Below are 17,693 nucleotides of genomic sequence, written 5' to 3' on the forward strand. Positions count from 1 at the left end.
ACAATTATTAGAGAAGTCAAAACGAGACCATAGTGATGCTTTCCTGAGTCTCTTGAATCTCAGAAATGTTCCTTGTGATAAACATCTTGGTTCACCTGCTCAGAGACTTCTGTTGAGACAAACCAAAAACATATTGCCAATCAGTAGTCAATTGTTGGTTCCACATGTCAAGAACAACAGGTTAGTGAAAACCAATCTGCTGAAGAAGCGTTTAACCCAGAAGTCCTACTGTGATAAAACCAACAAATCACTCAGTCCATTATGAGAAGGAGAAGTGGTAAGGATGCAAACATCCAAAGGTTATGATTGGATTGGTGTCATGAAGAGTATTTGCCTAGAGCTGAGATCATACATTGTGGAATTACAAGGAGCAGACTTTAGGCAGTATCAGAACCATTTACTACCAGTGTCTGAGCCTATACCACAGCAAATAGCCTGTGAGAAGGACTCTTTATTTCAGAGTGAGTTGTCCGGTGTTCCAATTCTGGAGGAAGTTCCAGAGTGCTGTCCCGTTCCTGTGACAAATCCAGAAGTTCCTGAAATGAGTTGTTCACTGAAGACCGTCCCGGTTGATAAATTTGGTCCAGATTGTTATGTTATGAGATAATCGCATCTCTAAACCCTGTAACAGATACAAAGCAACTTAGACATGAACATTGTGTTTTGTTTCTAATGCCTATAGTAATGCTTGTCTAACTCTAATATTGTTTTTACAAAGAGCAATCTTTTTAAGAGGAAGGATGTAGATCAATGTGTGTGCATGTACCTTTAAGAAGCTATCCAAGGGCTTGCAGAAGTGTATAAATACTGAGCATGTGCGAGCCTGACTGTCATTTTGTAGTTAGGTGTTGAGATGTAAGCATGTATGTAAAGCATGTTTATTAACCAGTTTGTTTATATTTTATGATGCTGCTATCCATCCTGATGTGTTCCTATGGATTAAAGCCTCTAAACATAATACCTCGCCTGCTTGTCATCTATGTTAGAGAGGGGCAAGTGACAGAAAGATTTCAGATGTTGAGTTTATATTAAATGGCAGCCTTTTAAAACAGAGCATTTCCTTAGGGGCAAAAAAGTTGGTTATTTTTTGACTTTCTGTATGTAATGAGCCCTTTCTCTGTACTTTATCTTTTACAGACTCCTCCATGGACATCTATGTCTATCCTTTTGTGCCATGAAAGATCCAACCCAATTTGATCTCCAGTTCCTTTGAAGAACTAATAGTACATCAATACTTGGTTAAAGGAACTAAACCTTCATCAGAAGATAAATAAGACAAGTCGGTGTGACAGATTCATATCCCAACATGTCCCTTACCTCTGGAACAAACTTCCACTACATGTCAAGCAGAGTAGCACCCTTTCTACTTTTAAGATAGACTGTCTCTTTCCTGAAAACAAATTTATCCTGTCCACCAACTATTCCTTACACTATTTTCTCAATTCCTCTGACCCCATTCCCCACTATATCTCCAATAAGCTGTCTTATATTACACACCATATATCCCACATTTTCTCTTCATTCATCTCTTCAGGAGACATCCACCCTAACCCCCCATGTTAACTCTGCTAAATATCCCAAAACTCTTCACATTACTACCCTAAACTTCCAAAGTATCTGTAATAAATCCTCTGAACTGCAAACCTGGCTCTCTCATAACAAAACTAATATCTTAGCCGTAACAGAATTCTGGCTAATACTATCTATTCAGGACTCTAAGTTTCTCCCACCAAATTTCAATATAATTAGAGAAGATTGGATTAACAAAAAGGCAGGTGGTGTTGCAATCATCTACCCCGATACTTTAAGCATTACTCCAGTCAAACATTCTATCCCTCAATTCTAAAACATTGAGATTCTGATCTCCTTCCTGGATATTAATTGCTCTAAAAAACTCTGTATTATTGTCATTTATGTACCTCCTGGAAATAATATAGCAATCTTAGAAAATATCCTTTCTTGGTTTTCCTTCACCATAAAAAAAACAAAACTATTATACTTAGGAATATGAAGATTGACTGGGCTTCCATTTCCTCCATACATTCCTCCCCCTTAGCATAAATTTGTTTCACTTCACCCAACTTATCTCCATCCCTACTAGGTACAATAACAAATCGACTGAAGGCAGAATCTTAGACCGGATTCTTGTTACTGCCTCCTACAAATACACCACTTCAGGCACTATGCTCAACTCTATTAGTGACCATCTCTCAGCCTTTGCTGTCTGTGCCTACTCCTCTCCATTAATAAAGTCCATAATACTAAAATTGTCCAAAATCTTTCAAAATATAACCCCCTCACTTTCAGCAACATCCTAAAAAGCATTAACTGGAATAGTCTTAAAACTCTCCCTTTAGATGATGCTCTTCTTCATTTTAATGACACCTTTCTAAATATCCTGCACAGTCTTGTTCCCTCTGGAATCAAAAGAGTAAAAATAAATCATGCTCCTTGGTTAACAAGATCCACCAAAGAACTAATGACTCTCAGAGATAAAATCTGGAAAACCTGGCTTAAATCTAAAATCTGTCAGACCTAATTTATTATAAACATCTCTGAAATCAAGCTAAAAAGCTCACGTCTAAAGACAAACAGCAGTACTTCTATAATCAGCAATCAATAGGAAAAATAACACCAAAATGTTCCGGTCTTCCATATATAATCTCCTTAGCCCTGGCACTTAACCTAACCCCTGCCCACACCCCGACATGCCTCCTGAACAAATAGCTGGTATTTTCAATACCTGCATTATAGACACCATTGTCAACATTACTGCCTCCTTCTGCTCACCTGTCCCTAATATTTCTACTCCTACAAATGCATTACCCCATTCTCCTTCACAACACTCCACTCCTCTGTTAATACCTCACAAACTTTGGATCATGCCACTCCAAGCACTAATACCCTACCTTCATTTTCCTCACAACAGACTCCACGCCCTCAGTTTAACTTCTCTCCCACCCCCACCTCCTCCATTAAAAATCTACTCTCAAAATTAAAACCCAGTTCAAGCTCAGCTGATAAAATCCCTGCCAAATTCCTAAAAATCGCCACCAATACTGTGACCTTTCCCATTAGCATTCTGATCAATAGATCAATTTTAGAATCCTATGTTCCTTGTCTTTTGAAAAAAGCAATCATCCTTCCTCTTCATAAAGGTGGCCCCTCAACTGACGTCTCCAACTTTCGTCCTATCACTATACTGTCCCCTAGCTCTAAAAGCCTTGAAAAATATGTGCAAAAACAACTCCTAGACTATCTCCTTACAAACAAACTCCTCTCCCCAACACAGCATGGCTTCTGATCAGGTCACAGCACATCCACTGCATTGATTTTGTTTCTAAACATAGCCAACAAAGCTAGGGATTCAGGACACTTTGTGTCTGCCCTTTCTTACATCTGTCAAAAGCATTTGACACCATCTCTCATTCTATCCTCTTTTCTCAGCTATCAAACATAGGATTGTCTCCCCAGGCAATCAACTGGTTTCAAAGCTATCTCTCCATCAGACAGCACGCTGTCAAGTGACAAAATTCAATTTCTCCCTATCTTCTTAACCCCACAGGTGTCCCCCAAGGTTCCATCTTCAGCCCACTGCTATTTAATATTTTTATTAATAATCTCCACTTGGCTATCCCACAGGGCTCTCTCATCCAATACACAGATGACTCGACCATAGTCTACTCTGCACCCAAAGCAAAAATACTTCAGCAAAATACCCAGGCAGCTTTTTCCTCTGTGGAGACATGGCTTCATATTAATCATCTTCCTCTTAACCCAAACAAAAAATAAACTCATGATTTTCACACCTAAGAGACAACCCCATATAAATAAACCCAACCTCAACATTTACTCACTCAACTCTACAAAAACTGAGTTAGTGGCCCACACCAAATTGCTAGGCATAATAATTGATGAAAACCTCAGATTCGATTTGCATATTCAAAATAGTATATCTAAAATCCATAAGATGCTAGGGCTGCTCTATAGACATAGTAAGTTCATCTCCTGATCTCTCCCATCTAAACTTACTTTAGCACAAACATACCTTTTTCCTTCTCTAACCTACTGTGCACCATTGTAAACCAATCTGCAGTCTTCCTTGCAGTCAAAATTAGAAACATGCTACAACAAGATTGCTAAATTCACTACAAACACCCGCCACTCAACTCACCACTGTATTGCCTTAAAAAAGTTACAATGGCCCGAACTTTACTTGTTATTCCTTCAGCTCACAATTACTCACAAACTTATTTATAAACCACACCTCTGCCCTGCACTTAACTCACTTCTCACACTCTATAATCCCAGTAGGCCACTGCAATCTGAACAACAGCAGCTTCTTCAAGTCCATAAACCCAGATTCCAGCACTACAGTTATTATACTCATGGATCATGGCCAAAAAATGGGCCTACATCCATCCGTCTTCAACATAATCTTAGCAACTTTAAAATGGCTCTTCACAACCACTTTCCCCCAATTGGTTATGTAAAGGCTCTATGTCCTTCCCGGCCTTACTTAATTTGCCCACTGAACTTGGTCAGTCCTTCTCTAGTCCCTGTTAATATTTCTTATCTGCTGCACTAATATAGCCTATCTGCTGGCAAATTCCTTCTCAAAACCTAGCTCTAATTTCAATCCTCCCACCTCTTCTAGACCACTAGCACCTTTTACTTAGCCTTGCTTTCTCTAACTTGCATTCTACCTCTACATATTTTTTTAGTACTCTGAATCATCACTAATATTCAGCCTGTATTCATTTTATAGTCCATGTATTCCTTGTATTTGTTAATCCTTATGGATGGTGCTCAAACCAATACTTCATTGTTGTAAATACTATACCTATTGACTTGTATTTATGATCCTTATGCATCTATTTAATTTTTTTTGTATAATTTCCAAGGAACTTTATTTTGTGTAAATCTTGTAAAATGTCATTTAAAACTGTGCTATGTCTGCTTTATGTATAACTTGGAACTATTCTCCCTGGGCCTCCACCAAAAACAGGCTTTCATTGGCCCAGTGGACTTTCCTGGTAATCAAATGCCAATAAATAAAATAAATAATACATAAGATAAGCCTAGATAACTGGATAGGCATCCTCACATTCTCTCCTGGTCTGTCTTGCCTTGCCCTCCTTGAGGCTAGAGGGAAAACTGAACAGGGCTTTTTGGCTAGGCTTGAGATGATCTGCAGGCTAATTGCCTTGTACTTACCTCTGAACCTAATGATATTTGCCAGACTCCACTTGAAGCATCAATCATGGAAACAAAAATTGTAATAGTAAGTTTGGGTGCTAGGCAATCTGAACTTTTCACGCACAATATAACCGAGATATAATTGCGATTTTTAAAATCAACGCACATTCACACTTCACTGTTCTTTTTTATTACTGAGACCATGGGAACAAGTCACTCAGTTTAGTTACACTTTTCATGTTCATAAGTTAGTACTAAGCTAACTGCCCTTGCAAGCCTAACCAATTATTCCTTGTGAGACTCAAACCCTGCATATTGTGTTGGAAAGGCAAACATCTTAACCATTAGGCCACTCACCCTCCCTAATGTTGATGCTTTGAACTAATTTTCATTTCTGTTTTTCCTCTGGACAACATAGCAAATGGCAACCTCGTGGGTGTGTTCAAGGCATTCAGAACAGTATTTGGTTTTAGCTTAATCTTTACTGGTTCACAAACAAGCAGAACAAGGCTATCAAATATACGTACACTGACTTTATTCATTCTGACAGTTAAGCACATTGCACATGCTGTCTCTGCTGAGCACATTATTTATATATGGGCTGTCCAGCACAGAAACCTAAAACTCAGACCCCTCCCACCTAGGCATGTCAAGAATCTGTCATCGCACTTAAGCTGACCTGCAGGGCTATGAAATTCATTCTCTGATTCAAGTAACTATTAACAATTTGAAATTTTTTTATATATAGCATGTGATATCATGGTAATGTGTGGTGCAGCAGGTAGCATTTTCACTTAGCACGAGGTTCTCTGGTTTGACTCTCATCTGGGGTGCCTTCTTTGTGGGATTTGCATGTCTTCCCTTTGTTTGCATGGATTTTCCCTTTCTCACTTTCCTCCTACATGGATTTCATTCCAAAATTGTCCATAAGTGTATGCATGTGTTTGTGTGTTGTGGGGTCTACGTCTTTCCTTTGTTTGCATGGGTTTTTCTTTGGTGCACCACTTTCCTCCCGCATAGATTTGATTCCAAAATTAGCCATAAGTGTGCATCTGTGTGTGTGTGTGTGTGTGTGTGTGTGTGTGTGTGTGTGTGTGTGTGTGTGTGTGTAGTATACAACAACCATGGCAGGGCTAGCAACCTGGCAGTGTGAACACTTGCTCTATATCATAGTCATTCTTGATGTGACACCCTGACCCATGTGGAACAATCGTAAAAAGAGGGTTATGGATGGATGGCTCACAGTAACACTGACCTGTGTATAAGTCTTGAAACTCATAGTTAATACATTTTTAAGAAGTATAAGTTTCCAGTCTGCATCTACATCTGACACAGAAGTGACTAAAACCAGGAAAATGTTTTCTATAAATTATTTTCATCCACATTTTCAAAATAAATTTCTTAAAGCCCTGCTTCATATATATCTGTTACATTTCCTGCCTCGTGCAAGACACATTTCTGACATCATGGCAACAGTAACATTATGTATTTATTATGTATTTACCAGGCTTATTCTCATGCTATCCATGAACATTTGCTTAGCTTGATTAACATTATTCTTTATACAACTTAATTAACTTTGAATTTTACATCACCAGCATTATTGGCTATGTTTAAATAAGCACGATGCCTTTTTGCCAGTTCTGCCACTCTGCCAATTTGTGTTACTTTTTCTCTATAGATAAACTTCTAGTTGTAACTTGTGAGACTTTTTTCCATCAGCCAGCGCAATCACAATTATTTTATTTGTTCTTCTTCTGTGCCATTAAACCAACATTTTTCTGTCAGTTCATACAGTTACCTTAAAAACTCTTCAACATAGGAAGAATAATTGACAAGCATTCACAGGGATTGAAAAACAACTAGTCATGTATACCATTTAAGTAGACATACTTAAAGTTCTTAAAACTCTTTATGACTACTTAATATTGCTCATCTCACAAATCTGGTATGACAAAACATGATAACTCCACTGTAAATGTATGTCTACTCATACAGCCATCAAGATGAGTCTTAAAGTCAGACAAAGTAGTTATGTACTCGACCTGTGATGGGAACTTGCTGGGAATACAATGACTTCGAAACTTATCCCACCAGTGATTCCTATTTAATTGTTTGTGTAAATGTAGGTCATTAATAAAAGTGCTTGTAGAACCACTGGATAGTCTGGTGAGTATGGAGTCTGCATATCTAACTACAGAGTCACTTATGACTAAAACACGTCCCTGGTGGTAACAGTGTTATTGGGCCATATGGGCTTAGGACTGCTTTCTTGGTGAAAACTTGGTGATCTGTGTGGATCTGAAGTATGTGGGAGTGAAGGAGTAGGTGTTGAGTGGTGTGCTCAAGGCTGAGATCTTTAACAGTGTGTTCTAGAAAGCTTTAAACATTTTCATTTACAGCCTCAGCATATGTTAAAGACTTAGTGGTGTATAACAAATTCATCCTTCACTTGTACACATTTGTGAAAGTATGCCTTTTCATGTAATATATTTCTCTTTGGCGTGTTATATCAGCTAGCTATAGAGCTCCCTCTATGACACAGGAAATCCACAGTGCCTCTCTACAGGAACTAGAATCACTTAGTTATTAAACCCAATAAAAATCCAAAGCAGCCAAAGAAGAAGTAAAAAGTCCACAGTGGTAAAATATACCATGCAGGATAAAAGGAAAACCCACTGGAGCTACCACGACTGGCTAAAACTTTATTTAACACACAGATACGCACTTTTGAGCATTAGCTCTTCATCAGATCTTAAATCAGCTAAAACCAACCAATTTAAACAAATAGCAACCAATTAGAATCAATAGCAGAACCTATGCCCCTTCAATAAGGGTTTTAAAGGCATACAAGTATTTAAACCAAGTGTATGGTTAGCTTGGAATTCAGCTATACATCTTAACTCAGCTAATTCAGTACTATGTATGATGTCACCCCCCCCCATTCTAACTTGTTGAATGTATAACACCATAAACTGAAATCTATGCTCTTTATTTATTTCAATATGTTGATATAGAGCATTACTTCTCAAACATAATCTGATGTCACTCATATGTTGCAATATACGTTGTTTTAAAATTCTGTTAGTCTTCCCAACATAGAATGCTTGGCATGATATGCACTCAGCTAAATACACCACGTTTTTAGTTCTGCAGTCTGCATGTAGTCTAGATATATACTCCCTGCATGACACAGGGTGTACAAAGATGTTATTTTCTTTAATATATTGACATGCCTTGCATTTCTTACATTTAAAAGTTCCCAACTTCTTCCTATGTTTTGTGGACTTACTGGGAAGTATGTTCTTACATAAAATCTGCTTCAGATTCTGGCTGTTAGTATAAGCAAATCTGGGGTGGGGACCTACTAGTGCTTTCAGCTTGTCATTGGCATGTAGAACCTTCCAGTTCTTTTTTATCATCTGGGATATGGCATCTATATCACTATTATAATGTAAATTTATTCTCACAAATGGGTTATTTCTTAGTTTCTGTTCATTAACAATAGTCCCATTGTCAGAATTGCATATATTACATTCAGACCATGGCTTGCCTCTATTCCTTCTCCAATTTTTTGTCCTAGCTATTGTTCTCTTAACTCTTTGTGTTGGATAACCACGACTAGCAAACATATACTGTATATTATCTAGCTCACTTTCATATATACTATCTTCAGTTTATAGTCTAGAGATTCCTAGCCCCTACCCACTCATTACATTATTAAAAATGTGCCTTGGGTGCATGTTGTCATACATTAACATATTATTTCTCCAACAACTTTTCCTATACACTCTGGTTTGTAGTTTGCCAGTCAAATCTTTGCAATTCTGCACATCTAAAAAAAATCTATTGATTCAGCAGAATAGCTTACAGTAAAATGTAAGAAATCTGTTGTGTTTTCCAAGTATCTAACAAACAACAATAATTCTTCAGTTGTGCCACTCCATAAGATAAATATGTCATCCACAAAATGATGGTATGTTTTCAAACTTGCCTTCCATGGACAAGTACTATATAGAACATGGGTAGCCTCCCACTGTGCCAACACCAGGTTGGCATAGGTGTTGGCACAGGGGGTACCCATGGCTACACCATCTCTCTGCTAATAATATTGATCATAAAACATGAATAAATTATTGCCCAAGATCAATTCAAGAAAAGCACATATCTGTGTAACTTTCTTTTCATCAAATGTTGCATGAGTTAGAATAAAATATTTAACAGCTGTGATTCCATAAGAATTCGGAATCACAGTAAATAAATTATTTACATCTAAAGTCACAAATATGTAACTTTCATGACCTGTTATAGATTCATAAAAATCACTCAAAGACCATAAGAAACAAGAAGTATTATATATCACTGCTGGCACATAAGATGACATTATTTTAAGGTTCTTCCCTACCCATATGGAAAGAAACTCAGTAACCCAGCCTCTGCCAGATAGGGGTTTGAGGGGATTCTTATGAATCTTAGGTAAACCTTTCAATATAGGTATAACAGGTTATTCAACTATCACAGACCTAGATATATCTTCTGTTATAACATTAGTTTGCAATAAATCATCTAAAGTATGTTTTACATATGCAATAAAATCACTCACTTGGTTGAATGTTATATTCTGATAAGTGACATCTTCTCTAAGCATTTTCAACATATCTTTTAAGTAATCTCCTTTATCAAGTATTACAGTTCCACCCCCCCTTGTATCAGCTGGTCTGATAATAACATCAAATTTGTTCTTCAAATTAAGAGCTTTCAGTTAACACTCAGTTAAATTATAATAGCCACGTCTCTTCTTTGTAGCTAACATACCAGAAATTTCCATTGTGCGTAAATCCAAAAAAGTGTCCATAACAGGATGTGCAGGTGGTATAAATATACTTGGTTTCTTCAAGGGTATCTCAGTACTATCATTGTCCTGTTGGCCAAACATTAATTTGAGGAGAACTTTTCTCCCAAATAAATGTAAGTCAGAAAAAACTTGATGTGTTCTGTCACTTTGTGCTGGTATAAAAGACATACCTCTGTTCAACAGGGTAAGCTCGGAGTCTGATAAGACATATTTAGAAAGATTGTAAACAATACTTTCATCAGTATGAACAGCAGTCATTTTATCTCATCAGTTTTCTTCTTTTCCTGCCTCTACTGGGTGATCTTTCTTTCCACAGTGTGTTTTTCATCCTCATAGGGACTGGAAGGGTAGGAAAACCTGAACCAATCAAAGGCATCACGTTCGGTCTGGCTCCCAGTTCTTTGTGTGAGCTTTTGTCATTGGTAGTGGCTGCATCACATTGGAACTGCAGTATACAGCCATTTTTACTCAAATTTTCATTTTGTAACTCATTTTCATTTACCACTGTGTTGTTAGAAAATGCTGGTGCTTCTCGGACTGTTACCACCAAACCAGAAGTGCTGAGTCCTTTCATTTCCAGTTAAATCCTTCCCTCCGAAAGTTCAACTTCAATTGCATTTTCATTCATGTTTTAGTACCAGGGTTAAATCTAAACCAAAGACATTCCGCTTAGAAAAATCAGTATAGTCTCTTTGTAACTTCCTTATTTTAATATGCTGATATTTTTCATCATAACTATCGAAGGAATGAAACAGAGTGTCTAGCCTTGCAAAATACACATCATTATCCAAGTTCTTTTCTATTTCATTCTGCATTTTCTCTATTTTTTCAACCAGTTCGTTTTCAATAGGTGATAAAAAGTCCAGCAACAATTGTATATACTTAAAGCTGGTATCTAAATTAAGGGCTTGCCATCTGGCCAACAATTCAGGGTAAGCCTCCCCATAGGAAGGCATACATAAAACACACAGTGCTCTTGGAACTATTTTAAAATGGAGGCATGCTTCTAAGTGAAGTCTTTGCCATTGTAAGCATTTAAGTTTGAAGGGTACTTTTTTCAGTTCCAAAATGTTTTCATTGAGGCACTCATCCTCACACATATCAGGGTCACTGCATTCTCCATTAGCATTCAGTTGAACAAATAATAAAGGCTTATTGTTCATATGGATCTAAGACTCTCCATCGAATACACGTTTCACCGAAATGTAAACCACCGAACACACTTTCGTAAAAGTGAATTTATCGAAAATGCACTTTCGCAAAAAAACAAAACAAAACAAAAAACCTCCCCCAAAATATTAAAAAATAAAAGACTACTCACGTTTATGCAGGGGGGTGAGCCCCCCTGCAGCCTCACCCCCCTACTTTAATCTTCTCACTCCGAGATAGCACTACAGTGAGGAAAAAGGAATATTCTCTTATCCCCACTGTACTGCAATCTAAGCAAAAGTTTGTTTAGTTGTACAATCTACACCACATGTTGATGTACAACTAAACCTACATGCAAACAACTATTTGCTTACTTACCTTCTGATGAAAGTGCATTTTTGATAAATGCACTTTCACCAAGGTGTGTTCGTTGATTTATGTTTTGATGAAATGTGTGTTCGATGGGGAGTCCTAGACCCATTCATATTTACCATTCCCTTTTTTTCTTTCATTGAATGTTCTTGTACATGGTGTCACAGGGCTGTATTCAAGTTCAGTAGATTCTGAATTGGCACCAGCCATGTCTGCTTCCTCAGCAGAATGTGAACCTGCAGCAGCAGCAACAGCAACAAAAATCCAAGGCAGCCAAGGAAGAAGCAAAGGTCCACAGTGGTGAAATAGACTAACAGGGTGTTAAAACAATGTATATTGCAACATATGAGTGACATCAGATTATGTTTGAGAAGTAATGCTTTATATCAACATATTAAAATAAATAAAGAGCATAGATTTTAGTTTATGGTGTTATAGATTCAACAAGTGAGTATGATGGATGGAGGGTGACATTGTACATAGTACTGAATTAGCTGAGTTAAGATGGATAGCTGAATTGTAAGCTAACCAGACACCTGGTTTAAAAGCTTGTATGCCTTTAAAACCCTTATTGAAGGGGTGCAGGTTCTACTATTGATTCCAATTGGTTGCTATTTGTTTAAATATGGTTGATTTTACCTGTTTTTTAGATCTAATGAAGAGCTAATGCTCGAAAGCACTTATCTATGTGTTAAATAAAGTTTTAACTGGTCATGGTGGCTCCAGTGGGTTTCCTTCTTATCCTGTATGGTATATTTTACCACTGTGGAACTTTACTACTTCCTTGACTGCTTACTTCCTTGACTGCTTTGGATTTTTATTGTTGTTGCTGTTGTTGCTGCTGCTTCTGCTTCACATTCTGCTAAGGAAGTAGACATGTCTGGTGCTGACCCAGAAGCTATTGAGCTTGAATACAGCCCTGTGACACCATGTACAAGAACATTCAAGGAAAGAACAAAGAGAATGGTAAATATGAACAATAACCCTCTTTTACTTGTTCAACTGAATGCTAATGGAGAATGCAGTGACCCTGATATGTGTTAGGATGAGTGCCTCAATGAAAAGAAATTGGAACTAGAAAAAGAACTGTTTAAACTTAAACGCATGCAGTGTCAAAGACTTCACTTAGAAGCATGCCTCCATTTTAAAATAGTTCCAAGAGCACTGTGTGTTTTATGTATGCCTTCCTATGGGGAGGCTTACCCTGAATTGTTGGCCAGATGGCAAGCCCTTAATTTAGATACCAGCTTTAAGTATATACAGTTGTTGCTGGACTTTTTATCACCTATTGAAAATGAACTGGTTGAAAAAATAGAGAAAATGCAGAATGAAATAGAAACGAACTTGGATAATGATGTGTATTTTGCAAGGCTAGACACTCTGTTTCATTCCTTCGATACTTATGATGAAAAATATCAGCATATTAAAATAAGGAAGTTACAGAGAGACTATACTGATTTTTCTAAGCGGGATGTCTTTGGTTTAGATTTAACCCTGGTACTAAAAATATGAATGAAAATGCAATTGAAGTTGAACTTTCGGAGGGAAGGATTTAACTGGAAGTGAAAGGACTCAGCACTTCCGGTTTGGTGGTAACAGTCCGAGAAGCACCAGCATTTTCTAACAACGCAGTGGTAAATGAAAATGAGTTACAAAATGAAAATTTGAATAAAAATGGTTGTATAGTGCAGTTCCAATGTGATGCAGCCACTACCAATGACAAAAGCTCACACAAAGAACTGGGAGCCAGACCGAACGTGAAGCCTTTGATTGGTTCAGGTTTTCCTACCCTTCCAGTCCCTATGAGGATGAAAAACACACTGTGGAAAGAAAGATCACCCAGTAGAGGCAGGAAAAGAAGAAAACTGATGAGATAAAATGACTGCTGTTCATACTGATGAAAGTATTGTTTACAATCTTTCTAAATATGTCGTATCAGACTCTGAGCTTACACTGTTGAACAGAGGTATGTCTTTTATACCAGCACAAAGTGCCAGAACACATACATTTTTTCTGACTTACATTTATTTGGTAGAAAAGCTCTCCTCAAATTACTGTTTGGCCAACAGGAGGCTGGGTTACTGAGTTCCTCTCCGTATGGGTGGAGAAGAAACTTAAAATAATGTTATCTTATACGCCAGCAGTGATAAATGATACTTCCTGTTTCCTACGATCTCTGAGTGATTCTTGTGAATCTATAACTGTTCATGAATGTTACATATTTGTGACTTTAGATGTAAATAAGTTATTTACTGTGATTCTGAATTATTATGGAATAACAGCTGTTAAAGATTTTATTCTAACTCATGCAACATTTGATGAAAAGTAAGTTTCACAGATTTGTGCTTTTCTTGAAATGATCTTGGGAACTAATTTATTCATGTTTTTTTATCAATTTTATTGGCAGAGAGATGGTGTAGCCAAGGGTAACCCCTGTGCCAACATCTATGCCAGCCTGGTGTTGGCATTTCTAATTTCTAAAGTAGAAAATGTTTCCTGTATGTACGGCAACTGCAGGGCTCCAAATCACTGAAAACATAACACAAAAAACAAAGCTAGCAGACAATGGCAAAACTGTGAGTTTAATAGACTCCTATTAAACTCACAGTTTTGCCATTGTCTGCTGGCTTCGATTTTTGTGTTATGTTTTCAGTGATTTGGAGCCCTGCAGTTGCCATACGTGCAGGAAACATTTTCTACTTTGGGTTTCTTTTTCCTGCTGTTAGCCTTTGGCGTGCTGTGTGTCAGAGTAACTGTTGGATGTGAGAAACCAGTTCCTCTTGTTATTTCTAATTTCTCCAACTCTTTTGGATTTCTAATACCATGACAGAAATGGACCCCATTCCTAGGTCAAAGTATGATTAAAGTTCATGAAATTAGTATTGTTTCAATCTTTGATGTCAACCAAAAGTGCTGTTTGCAGCACCCACTATGTCCCCAGTAATGACTCCTTCTGCAATTCTTATGGGGTTACATGGATGGGTAACATATCTTAATATGATTGTAAATTCTTTTTTATAGGACGTGTTGCTTCTGCCACAATTGGAACTGTCTGGGTATCTTTCTTCCACATTGCTCTCATTTCTGCCTGCAGATCTTGGTATTTTATGACTTTGTGTCTCTCTGTATGCAAGACACTATAGTCACTGGGTGTGGTGATTTCAATGATCAATGCTAGTTTTGTCTTCTTTTCCTGGACCACTATATCCAGTTTTCTAGCATCTATCTTTTGAACTATTGGCAATGGGTGATCCCATGTGATATAAACTTAATTGTTTTCTGTGATGCTTTGTGGCTCATGTTTCCAGTGTTTTTCAGCCACTTTGATACCGTAATGTTTGCACAATCCCCAGTGCAACAGTCTCACCACATTATTATGCCTTTCAGTATACAGTCCTTCTGCCATTAGTGTGTCGCAACCAGCAACAAGGTGTGTGACTGTTTCCAGTTCGGTTTTACAAAACCTACATTTGTCTGTTTCTTCCACATGTTCAATGGACTTTGTAAACCAGCGTGTACGTAGCCCGCTATCTTGGGCTGCCAATATTAACCTTTCATTTCTTAATGTGAATTCACCTCTCCTTAACCATTCCTGCATTTGCTCTTGATCAATATGAGGCTCCTCCAGCAGTTTTCTATACTGCAACTATATTTATGTTTTTTCCACAATTCTTCCCTTTTCATATGGTCCTTCACATTATATGCTTTCTTTTGTTTTTTTTGCCACATTCAGTTGCTTCCTGGTTTTTATCTACTTCTGGTTTGATATCCATTCCTGCTTGATGCCGATATGCTTCTGCTAAATTAAGCAGAGATGTCATCTTAGACTTATTCTCCTCATGTTTCAAAAATTTCACTACATTTAGATCTTGTGAGGTCAGTAGATGTGTGTGGAGTCCCACGATTGCAGATCTATACATGTAATCAATTTCAAGGAGGCCCATCCTTCCTTCGGAACGGGAAATATATAGTCTTGGTATACACTGATTTTTATAAATCATTTGGTGAGCATGAAGCATCCTTCTTGTTTTAATATCTAATCTATCCAACACTTTTTGGGGCCAGTCAGTCACTCCAAAACTGTATGTTAGGACAGGAAGAGCAAATTGATTTATAGCTTAGATCCTGTTCCTAGATGTCAATGCTGTTCTCAGGATTAATTTAAGTCTTCTAAAGTATTCCTTACTGAGTTTTATTCACATTTGTTCTTATTTTATTGCTGATCCTTCATCAATTCCCAAGTATTTATACACTCCCTCTTGCTCAAGTTATTTTATATTACATTCATGTCCCAAACTGATGTTTTCCTGGTGTTACAGTTTTCCTTTTTTAAAGGTTGCTTTTGCACATTTATCAAGACCAAATGACATTCTAATATCATCTGAAAGATTTTTGACAACCTGCAGCTGTGCTTTCAGTTCCTCATCTGATGAGCTATGTAGCTGTAAATAATCAAAAAAGAGAAGATGAGAACTCATTAGGCTTTGTTGTTTTCTAGGAGCCAAATTGTAGCCATAGCCTAAGCTGTTAAGTAAACAGCTTAATGGATTAATGGCAAGGCAAAATAGCAATGGTGACAGAGAGTCACTCTGGAATATCCCCCTTTGAATTTTTATCCCCGGGATAATAATCTGTCCTTTATCATGGTTTAATTGCAAATTGGTCTGTCATTATTTCATGGTTACTGTAATGTAGTCAGTCAGTGTAGGGTGTTTCTTATGCATTTCTAAGCATTCTTTTATCCATGAATGTGGGATACTATTAAATGCTTTTTTGTAGTCAGTCCATGCCATACTTAGATTCTTCCCCTTTTTACAGTTCTCCACTATAACTTTATTTAACAACAAATGATCCTTTGTTCCATATGACTTTCTTTTATTGCCATTTTGTTCTACTGCCATAATTGAGTTTTCTTCTAAATGACTATAAACTCTGTCAGTGTCAATTCCTGTGTATAGTTTATACATCATCAGAAGACAAGTTATTGGTCTATAATTTTTAGGGTAACTTGCAGGTTCACTCTTAAGTAAAAGCATTGTTTTGCCTGTTGTTAGCCAGTGTGGTGTCTGTTCGAGGTGTGCATATAAATAGTTCTTGCTCATGGCTAAATCCTTGCACAAAGATGTTAATACTTTTAACCAAAAGTTAGGTACTGCATCTGGGCCTAGGGTTTTCCAGTTAGAGGCTTTTCTTAACTTTGTTTCAATCTCTCTGGCTGTTATTTCATCCCATTTCATATCCTGTACCTTTAAACTTCTTGTTCTTTCTTTTACTTCTTCTATCCATTTAGCATCTTTGTTATGTTCCACAGGATCTTCATAGATACTTCTCCAAAATGTATCTGTTTCCTCTTTTTTTTGGTGGTCTTTTGATTCCTTTTACCTTATTTCCCAATTCTCTATAAAACTTTTTTGGATCATCAATAAATTCCTTATTTTGTACTTTTCCCTTATATTTATTTGTGTATCTTTTAAGTTTTTCCACCTGTGCTGAAATTTTTAGTTTATTTGGGATAGTGCATGATATCTCCTGGTCTGTTCTAATACTGTGCATTGCTTTAATCACATCTATCTTTTTTTAATATTTTTGTGGATCTATTCCCTCTTCTATAATCTTCTAACAGTGACACGTCTTGCCTTAATTGCTTTATTGTTTTCTCTGTTCAATACTTCCATGATGGTATTCGATTTCTCCCCTGACTTTCCCTCACTACCCTGTGATCTTGTGGTAGAACTTTATCAGTTATTAATTTAGCAGCACAGTATTATATCCTGTTTACTTCTATTGTATCACATGGATCTCTATGGATAGTCCTAATTACTGCATTAATTTGTTTTATCAGACTTTTTACTTTTTGGGTTTTATTGACCTTTTGCAGTCTATTTCTCTCATTGCTCTTAATATACCTAGCCATGTCCATTAAATCAACAACTGTTCTCTTATCTCATTTTGTTCCAAACTGAGAGCACAATCCTTGTTTTCCATTTCCTGGGGCATTCTATAAAAAGTTCTATAGCATCTTTCTGTGGCACCTTCTCTTCATTTTCATCCTGTGCCATCTGTTGCTCTGCTATATGCAAACTCACTGGCCTATCACTCCTCAACATTGACTGCATCA

At 37.2% G+C, this 17,693-nt stretch overlaps 1 protein-coding gene across 1 annotated transcript in view; it reads left to right on the forward strand.

Annotated features, from left to right (window-relative positions):
- LOC122809644 (estradiol 17-beta-dehydrogenase 2-like) overlaps positions 1-17,693 on the forward strand; it is a 154,401-nt gene that overhangs the window by 122,670 nt on the left and 14,038 nt on the right. The gene's annotated exons all lie outside the window — the stretch shown is intronic.

Source organism: Protopterus annectens, chromosome 8.part0, assembly GCF_019279795.1.
Source record: "Protopterus annectens isolate FY-2018-M chromosome 8.part0, PAN1.0, whole genome shotgun sequence".
NCBI classification, from domain to species: domain Eukaryota; kingdom Metazoa; phylum Chordata; order Ceratodontiformes; family Protopteridae; genus Protopterus; species Protopterus annectens.